Here is a 22,912-nt window from a genome sequence, read left to right as displayed (position 1 = left end):
GACCCTTAGAAATGTGCAGTAATATGCTTTCTTAAGCAATGAATGGAGAACATTTCTTATTTTCTACATGTCTTTGACATTTTTATTCTGAAGACATTTCAACAATGGAATATTATTTATTTTATATGTGCAACATTTAGCAAATGTCTGGTGCACAATAGGCACTCAATAAATGTTTATGGAATAAAGCAATGTTACTCAAGTGGCTGAATGACACTCTTCCCCAGGAGCCAAGAAAAGAACTTAATCTTATCTAAGAGTTATCACCAATGGGCTGTACATGTGTAGTGACCTGAATACGGCAGAGGCCTCTCTCCAGTGACTTTTGTGCATCTGTTGCAGTTGAACGTCAGATTAACACAATCACATAATCTCGACAAGTAGGCAGATGTGATCAAGCCTCAAAGGCAATTTATGTAATAATTGGATATAGACACAGAGATAAGTATGAACTTTGAAAAAAGTTTCCCAAAACAAAATCATTTTTTCTAATTAAAAAAATTGAAAAGAAAACCCCACTTTTTTTACTTTTTAAAAAATATTTGTTTATTAGAGAAGTTGTAGGATTATAGAAAAATTATGCAGAAAGTATAGAGTTCCCATATAGTCCCCCTCATTCAGTTTTCCCTATTATTAACACTTTCAGTAGTGTGGTACTTTTGTTGCAATTGGTGAGATTCAAATACATTTTTTTAACTTAGGCTATTATTACCAAACCTGACCCGCTTTGCCAGGGAGAACTTTCTGGAACTCTGGTCATCAGCCCTGGAGGCACACACATGCCCTCATGCTCTCACCCAGTCACACAGTCTCTGGATGCTGGGGCCACCATCTCTGTGCACCCTTGCCCCAAGGTGTCAGATTTAAAACCCCACATTTTAAAACTGTAATTGTGTCTTCCCTCTTTTTGTGCCTATGTGGAGCAAACATGAAATGGATTCCCATTTATTTTTCATCTATATTGTAATCCAAAGACTGTCCAGTAAAAGCTGTTAGTAAATCACTTGGTCAGTTCTCTCGACAAAACAGTCTTTAAGTAATACAGTATATCAGCTTATCATTTGACATTTTCCTTTTTTGTTCTTGATGTTTTCTCTTAAAAAATAACACAATGTAGGCACTATTATCTTTTCTTCAGGGTCTGTGAACCAAACACCAGCTATCAACTGTCTTGAAGAAAAGCTATCAAAATTCAAAACCCAAAGAAGTAGATGTAAAGCATTATTCAACTGTCTTTGTAATATTGAGGGGGAGGAAAGTGGAACAGTGGTGGTGCTGGTTCAAGAACAGTGTGTCAAATATCACAATTTTTTTTTTGTATTCTCTGTATTACTTGGGTGGGATGCATTTCAGAATTATTGCTTTGAAAATTACAATTAATAAATTCCCTTCTGTTCTAACCTATCAGAAATTACTGATGATTCATTTAGCAACAATTATTGTCAACCATGTTCCAGACACTGTACATGTTCTAAAGAAAGGAGCCAGAAGAGTAAATACATACTTAAACTAATATTTTGGGTAACCCTATTGTATGGAAGTACATGTCAGCCTGCATTCTATGATTTTTTTATGCTTCCTTTTCCTTCAACTACATTAGGCAAGAATCTTTAAAATGAACTGAAATAAATTATAGTGGATTCTGCTACATAGCTTCACTAGATAATGGAGTCAGATGCTTATTTCTTTTAGGATCTGAGAATTAGAGAGATTCTCAAGTAATTCAATGCAGAAAAATAAAAACCATTGGTATATATTCATATATTAAAGTTGCTCATATTAATATCATGAACTTTTGGCTTAGGGACTAAGAAATAACATCCAGATAACAATATTTGACCTCCTGTAAAGCTCCTTGTATCCCCTTGATCAAAGAGAAATAGTGAGTGTAATACCTGTGCTTTAGGAAGCATTAAAACTTCTGACAATTATCTATGTGTTTCCTTTGTTCAATTAACAGAATTAGTGGGGTTGTACAACATTAAGCGTTTCTATGTCCATCCCAGCTAAACCCTTAGATTATATACTATAGTTTGAAAGTTTGAAGCCAAATTTTGACTTGGATATGTATTTTGATATGGAAACAGCTCTCAATGTTGGATTCAGCATTTAGCTATAGACCAAATTTCCATTTCTCGAAGTGATTCCAATTAAGGGAGACTAATAATTATGAGTATTATAAATTAGACTGGTAATGATTCATAAGGGGATTTTCTAAGTTTATTATTTTTTTTAAAAAAAACATTTCATTTTGAAATAAATTTCAAACTTACAGGACTGTTGCAAAAATAATACAAAAACAATACACAGAACTCCAACATACCCCTTAACCAGATACCCAGATTTTTAAATATTTCGTCACATTTCCTTTGCTATATCATTCTGTGCATATATGTATCTATCTATTCTATCTATCTATCTATTCTATCTATCTATCTATCTATCTATCTATTGCATACTATCTTCTTTCTATCTTCTATCTATTTTCTAAATAGTTGAGAGGAGACTGCATACACCATGCTCCTTTAATACTTAATACCTCTGGTTTTATTTCCTAAAAGCAAGATATTCACTTATGTAACCACAGTAAGTATAGTTTTCAGGTTCAATAAATTTCACATTGATATAAAGCATACAGTCTATATTTCAATTTTTTTAGTTGTCCCAATAATGCCCTTTTTAGCATTTTCTCCTCTAGTATTAGATCCAGTCTAATCGCATTTAACTGTCATTGTCTCTTTGGTCTTTCTCTTTTTTTAAAATTGTGGCAAGACATATACAACCCCAAATTTTCTATCTCAGTCATCCCCAAGCAAACAATTCATTGGCATTAATTACATTCACAGAGTTGTACTACCATCAACATTGTCCAATACCAAAACTTTTCCACTTCTCAAACAAAAACCCTGCCTCCATTAATTCTCCATTAATTGACAAAGAGGACTAAATTTCCCATTTTGACATCCTGTCCTCTTTGGCTCAATGTACTGAGTGTGACTTGTACCAAATAAAGTGTCATAGCACATAACTTTGGAAAAAATACAACCTTTTCCAGATGTCTTTAGAAGTGCTGCCATTTCTATGATATAATGAAAACAGCATTTATTGTGTTTCTTGTGTTTAGAAAACTATGTTAGATACTAAGGGACCAGCTTCTAAATACAAGTACTAATGCAAGTGTGAAAAATGATAATAATACATACATAAGCTGGCACAAACAGAAACTCAAACCATAGCTAAACTGTGGGATAGATCCAAAGAAAATGGAAAAGACAAAAGGTCTGGGGATGGGGTCTGCAATGATTAAAAAATGTGTAACAGCAAAGGGACTGATTTGAAAATAATTCGGGGAAGAAGGAGTTTTGAGCTGCATTTTGAAATGGTCAGATTTAAGGAAGAGAGGTCAAATTTAAATGGTCAAATTTAAGGAAGAGAGGAAGAAAATTTAAGGAAGAGAGGAAGAAAATCCAAAAACGACTTGGTGAGAGAGGATCATTAGCCTTATTAAACACTGCCTTATAAATTTGCTTGGATACAGGAATACATTGACCAGCATGAAAGGCAGGAAACTATTAAAGGACTGCTCATCAGTTAAAGGACTTTCAATTTTATAAAAGAAATTACTAACATTCCAAGGATTACTAAGCAAGGATATGGTCAAAATATTTATAAAGAAGACAATCATTGAAACTATTCTGAACAAAGATGAGAGACACAATAGCTGGGAGGATACTAAGAATGCTATGAACTGGTATAGTTCTCAAAGTGTGGTCTGAGGGTTCTCCAGACACTTTCAGGGGCTCACAAGATCCAAATTATTTTCATAATAACAATAAGATGTTATTTCCCTTTTTCAATATTCCGGCATTTGCACTGATGTTGCGAAAGTCATGATAAGTAAAACTGCTGACTCCTTTGAAGGAATCAAACAGGTGATACCTAATAGTTCTAGCTGTCATTGATTGTATTCTTCATCATGGTGTGCATTTGCTAAAAAAAAAAAAAAAAAAAAAAAAAAAGTTTACATAAGAGGTCCTTAGTGAAGCCAAAACAAAACAAACAAAAAAAGTAATAAGATCTCAGTCCTTGAGTTCATCTTTTTAATATTGGGTGTGACAAAATGGGTAGGATGCATAAAGCATGTCTACTGCAAACCAAAAGATGATGACTGTCTTGAGGAAAAGCACATGTGTCTTTGTACCATTGTTTAATTGCAAGCTGAGCTAGCTGCTGTTTCCCTAAAACACCAGATTTTACGTAGAAGAATAACTGATGGAAAAACTATGGTTATCAGGCTTAGTATTTGGCAGATGTTTTCTTGTAAATGAAGTAAATGTGCCTGTCATTTAAAGGAACAGAACCGACAGCATTTATTGCCAGTGATAAAAGTTTGTGCTTTAAGCAAAAATTAGAATTTTGGAAAACTTCTGTCACTGTGAGTTAAATGCTGCCCAATATTGCAAACATTTCTGATGATATTGGTGACATTAACAAGTGTGATTCTTTTTATTTTCTATTGTATAATGAAATGTGTTAACATTTGAAAACCTGCATAAGTCAGTGAACCAATATTTTCCTATTGTTAATGTGTGATATTACTAAGTCATGCATAGGTAAATAATCCATTCAAAATGCAATATATATCAATGGTTTTTAATATAACAGAATACAAAATTTCATTGGTATGGTTTCAGAATCCACATTGCAATGAATATTTAAGAAAACACTACTAATTAAATATTGGTGTAGTATCAAATAAGAATATTCAGGATTATCTGAAAAGGCTATTAAAATTTTATTCTCTTTGTCTAACTACATATCTTATGTAAGACTGGATTTTTTTCATAAAATTCAACCAAAACAACATATTGCAATAGATTGAATGCAGAATCAGATATGAGAACCCAGCTTTCTTTTATTATAATAGATATTAGGTTTGAAAAATGTAAAACAATGCAATTTTTCTCACTTTTTTTTTGTTTTGGAAAATATAGTTATTTATCATAAAATAGGCAGTTTATGTAAACATGGAATGGGTTTATTAATTCATTATTATTTTTAAATGAATGAGTAAATATTTTTTTAATTTCTGGGTTTAAACTTATAATATGAAAAATATTGATAAATATAATCCACGTAAAAACTCTTTGAAATCCTCAATAATTTTTTTTTATGATTCAAGGATTTATTAAGTCATACATGCAAAACATACTGCTAATTGCATTAGCAGAAGATCAATGTAAAAACACCCCACAGTTCTGCAACTGTCAATTTTCCAAGCGCAATTTAACAAGTTGTTAGCAAATTTCAAAGAATGCTATGGGTTACAGTTCCAGAGTTTCAGTTATTTCCTTATTGTGAAATATATCATATATACAAAAAGGTGATAACTTTCAAAGTATGATTTAACAAGTAGCTATATAGCAAATTTCAAAGAATGTTATGAGTTACAGTTCCACCATTTCAGTTCTTTCCTTCTAGCCATTCCAATACCCCAGCAACCAAGAAAAAGAAAATTGTATAGAGATTCAGTATTCATAATCCTTTGTTAAAATCTATTCTGTCTGTTGCTACCCTTTCCTCTAGTTTAATCACTTTCCCAATCTTCAGGGATGTCTAGGCAGTGACCACCCTCACTTGTTCATGTTGAAAAGGGGTATCAAAATTATGGGAAAAGGGGATGCACCTGGTTGATGTTCTTGAAGAGGCTGTTGCCTCTGGGTTTGAGGACTTAGCTGGTGTTCTAGTTTGCTAATGCTGCTGAAATGCAAAACACCAGAGATGGATTGGTTTTTATAAAAGGGGGTTTATTTGGTTACACAGTTACAGTCTTACGGCCATAAAGTGTCCAAGGTAACACATCAGCAATCCCTTACCTTCACCGGAGGATGGCCAATGGTATCCAGAAAACCTCTGTTAGCTGGGAAGGCACGTGGCTGGAGTCTGCTCCAAAGTTCTGGTTTCAAAATGGCTTTCTCCCAGGATGTTCCTCTCTAGGCTACAGTCCCTCAAAAATGTCACTCTTAGTTGCACTTGGGGTATTTGCCCTCTCTTAGCTTCTCCAGAGCAAGAGTCTGCTTTCAACAGCCATCTTCAAACTGTCTCTCATCTGCAGCTCCTGTGCTTTCTTCAAAGTGTACCTCTTGGCTGTGGCTCCTCTTCAAAGTTCACTCTCAGCTGCACTGAGTTCCCTCTGCCCATCAGCTCATTTACATGGCTCCAGTGATCAAGGCTCACCCTGAATGGGTGGGGCCACACCTCCATGGAAATATCTCATCAGAGTTATCACCTACAGTTGGGTGGAGCACATTTCCATGCAAATCTAATCAACACCAAAATGTCTGCCCCACAAGACTGCATCAAAGAACATGGCTTTTTTTCTGGGGGACATAATACATTCAAACCAGCACAGCTGGCATAGGAGCTCTCTGAAGGATTTAAGTTTCTGAAGAATAAACTTAGTAAGTGACACTTTTATAGAGTCTCAGATAGGGACCTGGGTATTCTTTAGGGTTTTGGGGACTACTGTTGACTTGGGTTTATCATACTGTGGCCATTTGGGATATCTAGCTGAATATTGCATAGTAGTAACCTCCAAGACAGTCTCTCAACTCTATTTGAAATCTCTTAGCCACTGAAACCTTATTTTGTTCTCTTTCTTTCCCCTCTTTTGGTCAAAAAGGCACATTCCAGACCCCAAGGAACATTCTTAGGAAAAGCAACAGAGAAAGCACATGTCTGTGTAGATGAGGTAAAGGGGAGGGTCAGTATTAGAAAAATTGCAGTGTTGGTCAGCTGGCAAGAGAGTGATGTTAAGAAGGGTCAGAATTTAAGAATATGTAAAATATTTAAAAAACTGTAAAGCTGCAACACATGATTTTTACACCTAGTTATGAAGGAAAGCACATATTAGCTTTGAATAAAGTAATATGAAAATGGGCTAATGCACTTTTACTAATTACTAATTCTAACACATTCTCAGAAAGATTTTATAATACAAGGAGGCCTATTGCTTGTCAAGAGTTCTATAAGAAAAGCACTTATTAAGTTCAAGTTACCAACTGTGGGAGTGACCTGTCTAGTTTTGGAGAGATGGCAGGTACAGGAGAAAAAAACTTAAGAAAACCACTTACTGATAATACCAACCTTTCTTCATCTACTGCATTTGACAGAAATTGTACCTTTGATACTTTTATTCAGTTTATTTATTCTGTATACAATGTAGTGTAAATTAATCTGTTTTATATTTTGTCAAAATACTGTCTTCGTTCTTTGATCACATCAAGTGCTGCATGTACTCCAGCCCAGTAAAACCACCGCTAAAAGCAGAATGCTTCATTAGAGGAAACATGGGAATTAGATTTCTCTTCAAAATCTCAGCAAAAACTAATAAATTAACTTAAAAAATTACTATGAAATCAAAAAGATTGATTCAAAGAGTTGTCATTATACTCATTCCATTAAGATATACAGCACAATCTTATGTAATGAACATGAATTGATAAATTATTGAATGCATTAAATGGCAACTTTTCACTGAAGAGGCTGCGCTTTCAAGCTTTACATCTGAAAACTAGTTAAAAAGTGTCTGCATTTCCTATCATCAGAAGCTACGGTCTTCCTGAAGACAATGGTCTTTAAAACAGTTTAGTGCTTAGTGTTGGTAACACAACAATGTAACTTAGTTCAAATGGTATTTTGGCTACTCTTAATCTGAGCAAGAATAGGGGCTTTTGAAAAATAAGGCTTTAAGAAGGCTTATTATATAGGGCTTCATTTTAATAGAATGTGAAAATTTGAACTCTTGCACTTTAAACAAACAAAACCTTGAAATAACTGATTGGTTCAAAATGGTCTTACAAAAAACTAATCTGTAACAAAAACTTGGCATCCAGTGAGAAGGCTCCATCATTTCTGAGCAAAACGGAGTGGAACAGAGTAGAGAACGAGGGGCTCTGACATTTATGGCAGCAGGCATTTTCTCCTCCTCTTCCTCATGTGGGTGGGGGAAGGAGGACTCTTCTGAAAGCTTCATCCAGCGCTATCTTGAGGCCCCGCTGTGTGAGAGCCCAGCATTCTAGGTATTTTACTAAACGCTGGGGATAAGTGATGGGAGTGAACTTCTTCCCCTTCAATTTCTCAATCCTGTCTTTGTCATCGCTAACATCAAGTTTAGTTCCCACTAGAATGATGGGTGTCGGGCCAATGGTGTCCCACCTCAGGATACCACTTTGCACCAACAATTTCAAATGATGCAGGACTCACAAGGCAAAAGCAAATTAAGAATACATCTGTTTGCGGGTAAGAGAGGGGCCATAATCGACCATAATCTTTTTGTCCAGCTGTATCCCATAAACCCGGGTTTCCATTTACCATAACATTGGCAGAATAGTTGTCAAAGACAATGAGAATACGTGCTCCAGGAAATGCATTGATTGTGTAACTCATCAGTTTTACCTACAGCTCCGTCTCCCACCACCACCCACTTGCTGGCCTGCATCTGGGCCGCTAGCTGGGCCGCGGCGGCTGCGGCGGCGACCCGGTGCTGAGGCTAGGAGCTGCAGTCGCGGGGTGCGGCTGGGCGCGGGGTGCCGGGCGGCTGTCCACGCTGCCTGGCCCTTAGCGCCCTGGCAACTGAAGCCCAGCCTCGATAATGTTTTAAACTGTAAAGTGGTTATAAGATCAAAAATTTGAGGACTAGCTTGCAAATAATTAGTAAAAATTTAGATGAAGGTGAAAACTGTCAGAATGAAGGCGAAAAGGCAGATGGGACACAGTTGTTTAATAGTTTGCACTGTATTACATCATCTTTTTGCCCTCTCTCCTAAAACAAATTTTTTTTTTTTTTTTGGTATCTGTGTGCCTTCTCAATGTTACTCTCACATTATTTTCTTGCCACAAAAACCAGGAACTACTTTTTCATTGCCTGTGTTGATTAGGTTTCACAAGGCATGCTCAGAGGAATCTCAAGTCTAAAAAAAATTTAATATATAGTGAAGTTCTATATTAGACTACTTTCATCTATGAATCTATTATTTTTAAACACTCAAAAATCAAACACTGTGTGAATTCAACTGTCTTCTCTGTCAAAGACATATTTTATAACAAAAGCATAATAACTGCTAATACCATAGGGATATTTGTATTCAATTACAAAATTATTTGGCTTCAGGAGACCTAGGAAAGGCATAACCTCTGCATTTTGTCCATTGATAGCAGCTATAACCTATGAGCAAAGATATAGGCAGTGCCACTACAGAGACATTTCATTTTTAAACTAGAGGCATTAAAATTTAGCACATGGCTTTTCTTCAGACTTCTATGAAAAAAATGAGGATAGCCCACAGGCCCAAGAGAGGACAAAGATGATGGTTTCTTGCCATAGCAACAAAGGAGGAAATGAGAGAGGGATAAAGTAAATACAACAATAACAGTATAATCCCAGGATTTGCAAATTTCTTGTTGAGGCTAATACCATGTTTTCAGAGATGTGAAAAATCTATGACATATCCAATTAAGCTATCCATATCCATGAAATATAAATTCATAAAATGTGAAAAGTAAAATGAATAGTAGAATGGTCTCATATTTGTAAGACAGCTCTTCTAAAATAATCTTTTAGAGTGAGAACAAAGTCAGGCACATCCAATAAGAGATTTGGGCATGGAAAAGAAATAAAGAGAAAATTTTAGATATCAAACACTGGCAAGAGCTATAAAATGAGTAGGGCATCTGGCCACACTTTTTTTTTTTTTTTTATCATCCAATACCTGATCTGCTTCAAGTTTGTCTCTTGCTACTTGAAGCCCTACATGCAAGTAGCCTATGTAGTGATTTATCCATGCCAAGTATCCCAGGCAAGTCTCCTAGAACTAAGAGAATGGTGAAACATTGAAGGAAGTGGCTTTGAGAACAAGACACAGAGAAACATCAGTTTCATAGTTTATCATCAGTGAGGCAGATTCAGTGGGACTGAGCTTCAGTGCGTTAAAACAGTGTTGGTTAAATGAGGAAATGTCAATAGTCCTCCATTTATCCCAACAGTTAATTGTTTTTTAACATTTTTTACAGCAAGTATCCATTCCATCAGTTCCCTGCATTTCCCCAGACTTCTTCAGTTTCAGTACTGGTACTTGCCTATTCCATTTTTAAATGACTTGTCTGGGAAATTTTTGCGTATAGAGTGCAACAAATTCAGCCCAAAACAAACATGTCCTCATGGGGACCCCAAAATAGTTTTCTCATTGTTGATGAGAATTAGAACACCCACTGTGTTAACTTCAGCTAACATGCTCACAGGAAGAAGACTTGTAAAATTTCAGATTGGTCATCTGATGCATTTAAAAATAAAACACAATGATGAACTTAATGCTAAGATTTGTATAAAACTTTTCCATTTGTAAAGCATTTCACAACTATGATATCATTTGACCCTCTTCCAAAGTGTTGACAAAGGGATATTGTGATTATTCCTTGTTTAGAGATGTGGAAAGTGAGACAAAGAAATGTTAAGTGATTTGTAAAGTCAAGAATAGTCAGTGATGTTGCAGGGATTCAAGTTCAAACCTTTGGTTACAATACAAGGAAAATTATACCTCCTCTACTTTCTATGTATGCATTTAAAGAAATAATGTATTTTGTTTACATGTTTGAAGTTTTTTTTTTTTTTTTTTTTTTTTTTTTTTTTTTTGCTTCAAAATATATAGATACAGAATTCTTGCTTGACAGCAGTTTTCTTCAGCTCTTTAAAATTGTTCCATGGTATTTTGGCCTCCATTGTTTCTGATGGAAAGTCAACTGTATGTAATGTGTTCTTTTCCTTTGGCTGCCTTTAGGATTTTCCCCTTCATTTGGTATTTCAGAAGTTTGATTATGATGTACCTAGATGTGGGTCTCTTTGTATTTACCCTAGTTGGGGCTCGCTTGCTTTTCCTATGAGTTGATTTTTTTTGTTCCCTTTTCACCAAATTTTGGAAATTTCCAACAACTATTTTTATGTCCCATTCTCTTTCCTCTGTCTTTGAAATTTCAATTACATGTGTGTTAGATTGCCTGTTACTGTTCCTGAGGACAGGTCACTGAGGCGTTGGTTAATTTTTTTATAATTACTTTTTCTCTCAGTTCTTCTTATTTGATAATTTCTATTGAATTTTCTTCAAGTTTACTAACCCTTTGTTTAGCAGTTTTCGATCTGCTGTTAAGACCCATCAGTACATTTTTTATTTCAGATTTTATTCATTAATACAAAATGTCCATTTTTTCCTCTTCTATAGTCTCTTTTTCTCTATTGAGATTTCCATTTCTTTATTCATTATGGCTATAACATAAACATATTTTTCTTAGCTGCTTTAAAATCCTTATCTGCTAATTCAACATCCGGGTTATCTTGAGGTCTGTTTCTATTTACTGCTTGTTTTCTTAATTATGAATCTCTTCTTATACTTGTTTACATGTGTAGCTTTTTTGTTTTTTGTTTTTTTGTTTTTACCCCTGGACATTGTGGAGGATTATCTTGTAGAGAGGCTGGATTATGAAATCTTTCCCTGAAAAACATGATTTTTTTCCTGGCAGGCTGTCATACAGTGGATGCTTTTGTTCTACTCAAACTTAGTTTTAGCCTTTGTTGAGGCAGATCTATTCTGGTTTTGACCTTAATCTTAGAGTGTGGTCCTTTCTCTGGGTTGTGGTTCTTTCTCTTAAGGCAGAGCCTTTCTGGAACATCCACTGAATGCCGGGGGTGCTTAGTAAGGTCTCCCCAACCTGGTCCTCTGACCTTTCCCAGTACAGCAGGCCCTCTGTGTTTGCACTTAGCACTCAGTCCTTTAGCAGGCTCTCTCTGCTAGACCTCATGGAGTCTCAGTCCTCTCACACATGGCTCAGACCTTGACCTAGAACCCAGAGCCTCCACGCAGACTTCTGCCCCCCTTCCCACATGGCATCTATACCTGCCCTGTAAATTACAGCTTCTCCTGCAGCCCAGTATTCCGATGTCAGCCTTCTCAGCTCAACAAGCCTTCGATTCAATTTGAGCTATCACTCCCTGAACTGGGGCAGGAAAAAAACCCAACAAAAGCTGAGAAGATTGTGGGGCTCACAGTGTGTATTTCCCTTCTCTCACAGATCACAGTCCCACTTCAGTGCTTGAAAACAGTTACCTTAAATATTTTGTCCAGTTTTATAGTTGTTTATATGGCAGGAAGGCAGGTCCAGTACGAGTAATTTTGTCATTGCTGGAGTAAAAAATCCATGCATTTAAATTTAATTTTCACAGTTCTTGTGAAACAAGAAGACTTAAGTTAAGTAGTAAATGGGGGAATCAGAAACTGAACCTAACTGGTCAGATTCCAGACCCTTTGCTCTGACTCTGTATACTAAACTGCCTCTGCAACATGAATTGTTTATTTCCCTCGAACATTTATCACACTGTCTTATATATTTATTACTATTTAGTTTTTTCACCTTTGGTTGCTGCCTCTACTACTGGTGTATTAACAACATGCCTTTCCTGTTTACAACTGTCTCCCCACTGCTTAGCCTAGGAACAGGTTTTCAGTGGGTCTTCAAAAAATATTTGTTGAATGAATGAATGAATGCATATGGGCCCTTTATAAACAATTTTTAAAATAGGATTTTTTTCTACACAGTTTAAACTTTATGCTTCATTTTGTTTTCTACTTTATGGTACTAAAATTCTGCAAAAAAATAAACAAAAAACAAAACAAAACAAAACAATGTGGAGAATGTACCAAAAAGCAATATGCATCAATAGAATCTTTCTTTTTTTTTTTTCTGTTTTCAGAGTTTTAATACATTTTAACTTTGACAATAATTATGAAAGTAAACGAACTCAGATCTCTACACAGTGATTTCATTGTAGGTGACACTGAACATAAGTTTTGTTTTTTGCAAGTCATCCAAAAAAATTAACACTTAAAACAAGTGTACATATGTATTTTTCCCTTTTTTTATTATTATTCATTTTATTGAGATATATTCACATACCATGCAGTCATACAAAACAAATTGTACATTTGATTGTTCACAGTACCATTATGTAGTTGTACATTCATCACCTAAATCAATCCCCGACACCCTCATTACCACACACACAAAAATAACCAGAATAATAATTAAAGTGAAAAAGAGCAACTAAAGTAAAAAAGAACACTGGGCGCCCTTGTCTGTCTGTTTGTTTGTTTCCTTCCCCAACCTTTCTACTCATCCATCCACAAACTAGACAAACGGGAGTGTGATCCCTATGCCCCCCCCCAATCCCACTGTCCCCCCCTCATAAGCCACATTTTTATACAATTGTCTTCAAGATTCATGGGTTCTGGGTTGTATTTTGATAGTTTCAGGTATCCACCACCAGCTACCCCAATTCATTAGAACCTAAAAAGGGTTGTCTATATTGTGTGTAAGAGTGCCCACCAGAGTGACCTCTAGGCTCCTTTTGGAATCTCTCTGCCACTGAAGCTTATTTCTTTTCCTTTCACATCCCCCTTTTGGTCAAGATGTTCTCCATCCCACGATGCTGGGTCTACATTCCTCCCCGGGAGTCATATTCCACGTTGCCAGGGAGATTCATTACCCTGGGTGTCTGATCCCACGTAGCGGGGAGGGCAGTGATTTCACCTGCCAAGTTGGCTTAGTAGAGGGCCACATCTGAGCAACAAAGAGGCATTTGGGATGAGACTCTTAGGCACAATTATAGGGAGGCCTAGCCTCTCCTTTGCAGCAACAATCTTCCCAAGGGCAAGTCCTGTGGTAGAGGTCTCAGCCCATCAAACCACCAGTCCCCTATGTCTGTGAGCACATCAGCAGCCATCGAGTTGGGGCAGGCCAATACCCCTGCATTCTCCACCAGCTCCTCAAGGGGGCTCTGCATATTTTTTTCCTTGTTTTTTTTTTTTTTTTTTTAAACTTTTTTTAAATCAACTGTATAAAAAATAAAAAAATTAAAAAATTTAAAAAAACATACAATAAAAGAACATTTCAAAGAGAACATAACAAGGGAGTAAGAAAAAGACAACTAACCTAAGATAACTGCTTTACTTCCAACATGTTCCTACTCTACCCCAAGAAAGTAACCTAATATAGCAACATTTCTGTGAACTTGTTCCTACTATACCCATCAGAAATTAACAGACCATAGTCATTCCTGGGCATTCCCAGAACATTAAATAGCTTATCTGTTCTTGGATTATTGTTCCCCCTTCCTTAATTGCTCTCTATTGATAGTTCCCCTACATTCTACATTATAAACCATTCATTTTACATTTTTCAAAGTTCACATTAGTGGTAGCATATAATATTTGTCTTTTTGTGCCTGGCTTATTTCGCTCAGCATTATATCTTCAAGGTTCATCTATGTTGTCATATGTTTCTCGACATCGTTCCTTCTTACTGCCCTGTAGTATTCCATCGTGTGTATATACCACATTTCATTTATCCACTTATCTGTTGAAGGACATTTGGGTTGTTTCCATCTCTTGGCAATTGTGAATAATGCTGCTATGAACATTGGCGTGCAGCTATCTGTTCATGTCACTGCTCTCCGATCTTCCGGGTATACACTGAGAAGTGCAATCGCTGGATCAAGAGTATCTCTATATCTAGTTTTCTAAGGAACTGCCAGACTGACTTCCAGAGTGGCTGAACCATTATATGGTCCCACCAACAATGAATAAGAATTCCAATTTCTCCACATCCCCTCCAGCATTTGTAGTTCCCTGTTTGTTTAATGGCAGCCATTCTAATCAGTGTGAGATGGTATCTCATTGTGGTCTTAATTTGCATGTCTCTAATAGCTAGTGAAGCTGAACATTTTTTCATGTGTTTCTTGGCCATTTGTATTTCCTCTTCAGAGAACTGTCTTTTCATATCTTTTGCCCATTTTATAATTGGCCTGTCTGTACTATCGTCATTGAGTTGTAGGATTTCTTTATATATGCAAGGTATCAGTCTTTTGTCAGATACATGGTTTCCAAAAATTTTTTCCCATTGAGGTGGCTGCCTCTTTACCTTTTTGAGAAATTCCTTTGAGGTACAGAAACTTGTAAGCTTGAGGAGTTCCCATTTATCTATTTTTTCTTTTGTTGCTTGTGCTTTGGGTGTAAAGTCTAGGAAGTGGCCACCTAATACAAGGTCTTGAAGATGTTTTCCTACATTATCTTCTAGGAGTTTTATGGTGCTTTCTTTTATATTGAGATCTTTGGTCCATTTTGAGTTAATTTTTGTGTAGGGTTTGAGGTAGGGGTCCTCTTTCATTCTTTTGGATATGGATATCCAACTCTCCCAGCCCCATTTGTTGAAAAGACCTTTATGACCCAGTTCAGTGACTTTGGGGGCCTTATCAAAGATCAGTTGGCCATAGAACTGGGGGTCTATCTCCAAATTCTCAATTTGATTCCATTGATCTATATGTCTATCTTTGTGCCAGTACCATGCTGTTTGGACAACTGTGGCTTTATAATAAGCTTCAAAGTCAGGGAGTGTAAGTCCTCCCACTTCGTTTTTCTTTTTTAGAGTGTCTTTAGCAATTCTAGGCATCTTCCCTTTCCAAATAAATTTGATAACTAGCTTTTCCAAGTCTGCAAAGTAGGTTGATGGAATTTTGATTGGGATTGCATTGAATCTGTAGATGATTTTGGGTAGAATTGACATCTTAATGACATTTAGCCTTCCTATCCACGAACATGGAATATTTTTCCATCTTTTAAGGTCCCCTTCTATTTCTTTTAATAGAGTTATGTAGTTTTCTTTGTATAGCTCTTTTGCATCTTTGGTTAAGTTTATTCCTAGGTACTTGATTTGTTTAGTTGCTGTTGAAAATGGTATCTTTTTCTTGAGTGTCTCTTCAGTTTGTTCATTTCTAGCATATAGAAACATTACTGACTTGTGTGCACTAATCTTGTATCCTGCTACTTTGCTAAATTTATTAGCTCTAGTAGCTGTATTGTTGATTTCTCAGGGTTTTCCAGATATGAGATCATGTCATCTGCAAACAATGACAGTTTTACTTCTTTCTTTCCAATTTGGATGCCTTTTATTTCTTTGTCTTGCTGGATTGCCCTGGCTAGCACTTCTAGCACAATGTTGAATAACAGTGGTGATACTGGGCATCCTTGTCTTGTTCCTGATCTTAGAGGGAAGGCTTTAAGTCTCTCACCATTGAGTACTATGCTGGCTGTGGGTTTTTCATATATGCTCTTTATCATATTGAGGAAGTTTCTTCAATTCCTACCTTTTGAAGTGTTTTTATCAAAAAGGGATGTTGGATTTTGTCGAATGCTTTTTCAGCATCTATTGAGATGATCATTTGATTTTTCCCTTTTGATTTGTTAATGTATTGTAATAGATTGATTGATTTTCTTATGTTGCCCCATCCTTGCATGCCTGGAATGAACCCCACTTGGTCATGGTGTATGATTTTTTTAATGTGTCTTTTGATTCAATTTGCAAGTATTTTGTTGAGGATTTTTGCATCTATATTCATTAGGGAGATTGGCGGTAGTTTTCCTTTTTTGTAGCATCTTTGCCTGGTTTTGGTATTAGATTGATGTTAGCTTCATAAAACGAGTTAGGTAGTGTTCCATTTTCTTCAATGTTTTGAAAGAGTTTAAGTAAGATTGGTGTCAGTTCTTTCTGGAAAGTTTGGTAGAATTCTCCTTTGAAGCCATCTGGCCCTGGACATTTATTCATGGGAAGCTTTCTGATGACTGATTGGATCTCTTTGATTGTAATTGGTTGGTTGAGGTCTTCTGTTTCTTCTCTGGTCAGTCTAGGTTGTTCATATGTTTCCAGGAAATTGTCCATTTCCTTTACATTATCCAGTTTGTTGCCATACAGTTGTTCATAGTACCCTCTTATAATTTTTTTAATTTCCTCATAATCTGCAGTAATGTCACCTTTCTCATTCATTATTTTGTTAATATGGGTCTTCTCTCTTTTTGATTTTGTCAGTCTAGCTACGGGCTTGTCAATCTTGTTGATCTTCTCAAAGAACCAACTTTTGGTGATATTTATCCTCTCTATTGTTTTTTTGTTGTCTATGTCATTTATTTTGGCTTTAATCCTTGTTATTTCTTTTCTTGTACTTGGTTTAGGATTGGTTTGCTGTTCATTTTCTAGCTTTTTCAGTTGATCCATTAGTTCTTTGATTTTGGCTCTTTCTCCCTTTTTAATATATGTGTTTAGTGCTATAAATTTCCCCCTCAGTACCACTTTTGCTGCATCCCATAGTTTTTGGTATGTTGTGTTCTCATTTTCATTCATCTCTATATATTTAGCAATTTCTCTTGCTATTTCTTCTTTAATCCAATGATTATTTAGGAGTGTGTTGTTTAACCTCTAGGTATTTGTGAATTTTCTAAGTCTCTGATGGTTATTGACTTCTAATTGTATTCCATTGTGGTCAGAGAATGTGCTTTGAATAATTTCAATCTTTTTAAATTTATTGAGGCTTGTTTTATGTCCCAGCATATGATCTATTCTGGAGAAAGTCCCGTGAGCACTAGAGAAGTATGTGTATCCTGGTGATTTGGGATGTAATGTTCTATATATGTCTGTTAAATCCATTCATTTATCAGATTGTTTAGGTTTTCAATTTCCTTATTGGTCTTCTGTATGGTTGATCTATCTATAGGAGAGAGTGATGTGTTGAAGTCTCCCACAATTATTGTGGAAACATCCATTGCTTCCTTTAGTTTTGCCAGTGTTTCTCTCACATATTTTGTGGCACCTTGATTGGGTGCATAAACATTTATGATTGTTATTTCTTTTTGTTGAATCGCCCCTTTTATTAGTATGTAGTGACCTTCTTTGTCTCTCAAAACATCCCTGCATTTAAAGTCTATTTTATCTGAGATTAATATTGCTACACCTGCTTTCTTTTGGCTGTAGCTTGCATGAAATATTTTTTTCCATCCTTTCACTTTCAATTTCTTTGTGTCCCTGTGTCAAAGATGAGTCTCTTCTATGCAGCATATTGATGGTTCATTTGTTTTGATCCATTCTGCAAATCTATACCTTTTAATTGGTGAGTTTAATCCATTTACATTCAACATTATAACCGTGAAGGCATTTCTTGAATCAGCCATCTTATCCTTTGGTTTATGTTTGTCATATATATTTTTCCCTCTGTCTATTAATATCCTTTAAAGTACCCATACCAAATCTCTTTAGTACTGAACCTTTCTCCATGTCTCTCTGTCTTTTCTTTGTTTTTCTGTCTGTAGGGCTCCCTTTAGTATCTCCAGTAGGGCAGGCCTCTTGTTAGCAAATTCTCTCAGCATTTGTCTGTCTGTGAAAAATTTAAGCTCTCCCTCAAAGTTGAAGGAGAGCTTTGCTGGATAAAATATTCTTGGTTGGAAATTTTTCTCACTCAGAATTTTAGATATGTTATGTCACTATCTTCTCGCCTCCATGGTGGCTGCTGAGTAGTCACTACTTAGTCTTATGCTGTTTCCTCTGTATGTGATGAATTGCTTTTCTCTTGCTGCTTTCAGAACTTGCTCCTTCTCTTCTGTATTTGACAGTGTGATCAGAATATGTCTCGGAGTGGGTTTATTTGGATTTATTCTATTTGGAGTTCGCTGGGCATTTATGATTTGTGTATTTATGTTGTTTAGAAGATTTGGGAAGTTTTCCCCAACAATTTCTTTGAATACTCTTCCTAGACCTTTACGCTTTTCTTCTCCTTCTGGAACACCAATGAGTCTTATATTTGGATGTTTTATATTATCTGTCAAATACCTGAGTTCCATTTTGATTTTTTTGATTTTTTTCCCCATTCTTTCTTTTGTGCTTTCATTTTCCATTTTGTCATCTTCCAGGTCACTGATTCATTGTTCAACTTCCTCTAGTCTTGTACTATGAGTATCCAGAATCTTTTTAATTTGGTCAACAGTTTCTTTAATTTCCATAAGATCATCTATTTTTTTTATTTAGTCTTGCAATGTCTTCTTTATGCTCTTCTAGGGTCTTCTTGATGGTCTTTATATCCTGTTCCATGCTCTTCTTCATGTCCTTTATATCCTGTGCCATGGTCTCATCGTTCATCTTTAGTTCTTTAATTAGTTGCTGTAAGTACTGTATTTGTTCTGATCTTTTGATTTGGGTGCTTGGGCTTGGGTTATCCATATCTTCTGTTTTTTTCATATGCTTTAAAATTTTCTGTTGTTTTTGGCCTCTTGCCATTTGCTCAACTTGGTAGGGTTCTTTTAGGATTTGTAGACCAATTGAAATCCTTATCTCTAATTTGTCAGGTCTACAGCTTCGTGGAGTACACTTTCTGTGACTAACCAGCAGGTGGCATCCACAAGCCACCTGTTCCCCTCAAGCCAGTTCTCCCCCGCTTTGCCTGTGTGGTGAGTGGGGGAGTAAGTCTTGTGGGGTCCAGTTGGTGTACCAAGCTTGCGTGTGTAGTTGGTGTTGCCCGCCCTGTATAAGGGGCATGTGTCTGGGCGGTCAGGGAGGGGGGCGGCTCTAACAACCAAATCTCCCTGGTGTTCCTGGAGTTTTAAAGCTGCTGCAATAGTCTAATCCTTCAGTTCAGTCCTGCCACAGTTTGTCTCTGCCACTGACCTACAAGTCCTTGGTATTGGCATGTGGCCCCTGAGACTTGTGAATGGGTCCCTCTTCCAGGCCTTGCACCCCCTGGTCCTCTGTTGAGGGATGACTGTGCTGTGTCACAGGTGAGTGCCGTCCCCCCAGGGTGGTTCTGGGCTGCCTGTCTGTGTAGGGAGGCTCCCAGTCTGCTGAAATGATGTCTGAATGGGCTTGTTAATTCCCACTGTTCCACCTTCCCAAGTCTGGGACAACCAGCTGAGGGTGCAGGGAAGGCTAAGGTCCACACCCAATTTTGTGGTGTGTGTGTGTTATTTGAAGCACTTCCGTCACACTGGGTTGTCTGGGGCAGCTCTGGGCTATGGGGCCGGTGGCGGGCAGGAGTGTTTCCTGTCCACCAGGATGATGGCTGTGAGAGGATGCCCCCCTTTTCTTGGGCAGTTGTGGTGTTTAGTGAATTTTCTCAGCCACTGGATTATTGCCTTTTGTGTCAGAGCTCTCAGTTCTGCTCTTGTCTTGACCTGCCCAAATTGCAAGTCTTTGAGGCTTTCTGTATTGGGCTTCTTAGAGTAATTGTTTTAGAAAATGAAAAAAAGATAAAAAAAAAAAAAGAAAAAAAAAAGGGCCCTCCTGGCAGATCTAATGGGTTATTGAAATGCTAAGAGACAAAGCAATTAGGGCTATTAAGGAAAGATCCAGGGGGCAGAGAGGTCAGTTTTTCTTTGGGTTTTGCAAATGAGCCTGCGGGGCCTGAGCTCTGCCCTTCCCCTTTCTATGTTCACCAGAGCTCCAAAAGGCATCCGCTTTTATTTTTGAGTTTGTCTTGCTGTTTTTTTGCTATGCCTGTCTCCTCTCTGCTGGGCTGGCTGCTCTCAGATTCTCTGGTGTCTGGTCTCAGGCTATCTATGGTTCGAGTTTGGATCAGTAGAATGAGTTTCCAATAAGAGCTGCCACTGCAGTTCTCCCTTCTCCTTCCCGGAGCTGACAGCCCCTCCTCCCACGGGACTGAGCCTGACAGGGAGGGGCACGGGTCCCCTGGCCGCAAAAACTTACAGATTTTGCTGATCTCGGCGGTTCCACGTTTTCATGATTGTTGTATGAAGTATACCCAAAGTCAGATTGCTCTGCGGTGTCCAGTCCACGCAGTTCCTGGCTTTGTACCTACTTCCCTGGAGGAGTAACTAAAACATACACCTCACCAATCCACCATCTTGCCCCGCCTCCCATCAATAGAATCTTTACAGTTATATAAATCAAAATATAATTATATCATAGGAAAAGAGTTATAGCAGGATTTGTACTCTTTAGAAGATAGCAGCAATTAGAAATCAGCATTGGAAATGCTCAAAATACCTACTGATAAACAACAGCACTAGTTTGATGAAGTGAGCACATAATTGACATGTTTGTTTGGTGAGCCTAGGCATCACTATTGGTTGAAATAAAAAATGATTTTATTTTTAATGTGATAAAATTCCACTTTGGAAATGTTATTTGACAAAAGAAAAACCATCATTGTTAATAGTTGATTCTAGAGCTCTTTGTATCATTTATTATCATATTTAAAAAGGCACTTATGGCTGATTAATTTCAAAATGTATCTTTGTTGAACTTAAAACCAGAAAGTTGTGGTTCTTTGGTCTTCTACATGACAAAACAATAGGAATTTATTTTTATCAGAAGCAAAACTACATGATGGTTTCTAAGCTAATTTTTGTGTTAACATATCTTCTAAAAACATACAGTAGACCTCACATTTACATAAAATTAAAGAAAGGAGGCTTCATCAAATGCAAATAAATGCAAAAAAGGAATATTTTAATTTTGATCCATGATTAGTAGCAACCACCACAATATGGTAATAATACAAAGGCAAAATTCTGCATACAGTGTATAACTTGATGGTTGTAAGCTATTTACAGACTGAGTATCCTGAGTAATTTATTTTTTATTTTGATACATATATTTATTGATTACATTTCAGAATCTGTTTTAAAATCAGAGATCTTTAAAATGTGTTAATATTAGTATCATATTCACTGAGTTCTGCAGTTCTGCAATATGACAAGCCCAGCAAAATGATTTATTTCACTTGGTGCATTATTAATCATATGAATTGGCTGTTTAACCTCTATCAGTTTGCATTTCTTAATGCTTAACTTAGAAACAGAATCAAAAATTATTTTACATTAGAAAGAAAGGATACATAAGTTAATCTTAACATAATAGTGAAGATAATTTTAATATTTACCATAATATATCTTCCCCTCGGTAATTTTCAAGGTCTTGAAAGGTGACTCTTAGTTTTGAAACAGAAACTTTCCATATCTAAATAGTGAACCTATTGAAGCTGAATAGTGTATCTTCATCAATTTCAGCATTTTATTGTTACTATATTTGAATTATGGTGGAATTTTTGGATCCTTCATTCACACTAACTTATTTTTATGAATTTAGACATGAGCATACTATTTGGAATCAATTTTTTAAAAAATTAAAAAGTGATTGGAAAACCCATAAAACCATTCTGATATCCAGGAGATATTTTCTTTGATATGTAGGCCATGTTGGTAGCATGTTTTATCTGGGATAAAAGCCATGGAGAAGGTGGTATATTATTTCTTTCTATACATCTCAAATTGTTATTGTTTATATACATTTATAAATTTTCTGGGATAGTCCCAATTTCAAACATTTTCCCCATTGTGCTCACTCAACTATCTCAGAAAGTCCAATATTTTGATGTACTGATACATTTGCATGCTGTATTTTTAATACTGCTTCTTACAAATGGAAATTGAACAAAAGTCTTTGATATTCTGGTATGGGGTTTGGAAACTATGGTTGCATAAAATGTTTCCAGATAATAGGTATAGAGACCAGAATTTTTGTTTTGGTGTCAAAGGGAATCTGCTTTTAGATTGTGTAGTACACTTAAATGGAAGAATTTCTTTCAAGCAAGTTATTTTTTTGTATTTCAAAGTTTTTTGTTTTGTGTTTTTGTTTGTTTGTTTATTTTTGTCTTCAGGCTCTTGATTTCAATCTTAAACCCACCATTAGGTCCTCCTAGGGTTGTGAAGAATCTTGGGTAGAACTTTTATCAGTACTCTACATCAGTACATCTCACACTTGTACATAGTAATTCTTAATGTAACTCATACTTACGTTTCTCAGTGCTTATTAACAAAGCAGCTGTTGTGTTTCCATGTTGATATTAGTTTTGCCAGTTATACAGGTTGTGAAATCAGAGACTGGACAACATAAAAGTTTTAGGTAAATTGCTCTAAATCAGGCATGGAGGGATAGAGGCTTTATAAATCAAGGAAAGAGTTATTTGAGGGGC

General features: G+C 36.4%; 1 protein-coding gene and 1 pseudogene across 2 annotated transcripts in view; both read right to left on the bottom strand.

Annotated features, from left to right (window-relative positions):
• The window catches only part of SPATA16 (spermatogenesis associated 16), a 320,164-nt gene that overhangs the window by 179,209 nt on the left and 118,043 nt on the right, over positions 1-22,912 (bottom strand). The window lies entirely within an intron of this gene.
• LOC119537927 lies at positions 7,995-8,500 on the bottom strand (annotated as a pseudogene).

This window comes from Choloepus didactylus, chromosome 1 (genome assembly GCF_015220235.1).
Source record: "Choloepus didactylus isolate mChoDid1 chromosome 1, mChoDid1.pri, whole genome shotgun sequence".
Lineage (NCBI taxonomy): Eukaryota > Metazoa > Chordata > Mammalia > Pilosa > Megalonychidae > Choloepus > Choloepus didactylus.
This window is presented reverse-complemented; position numbering and strand designations above follow the sequence as displayed.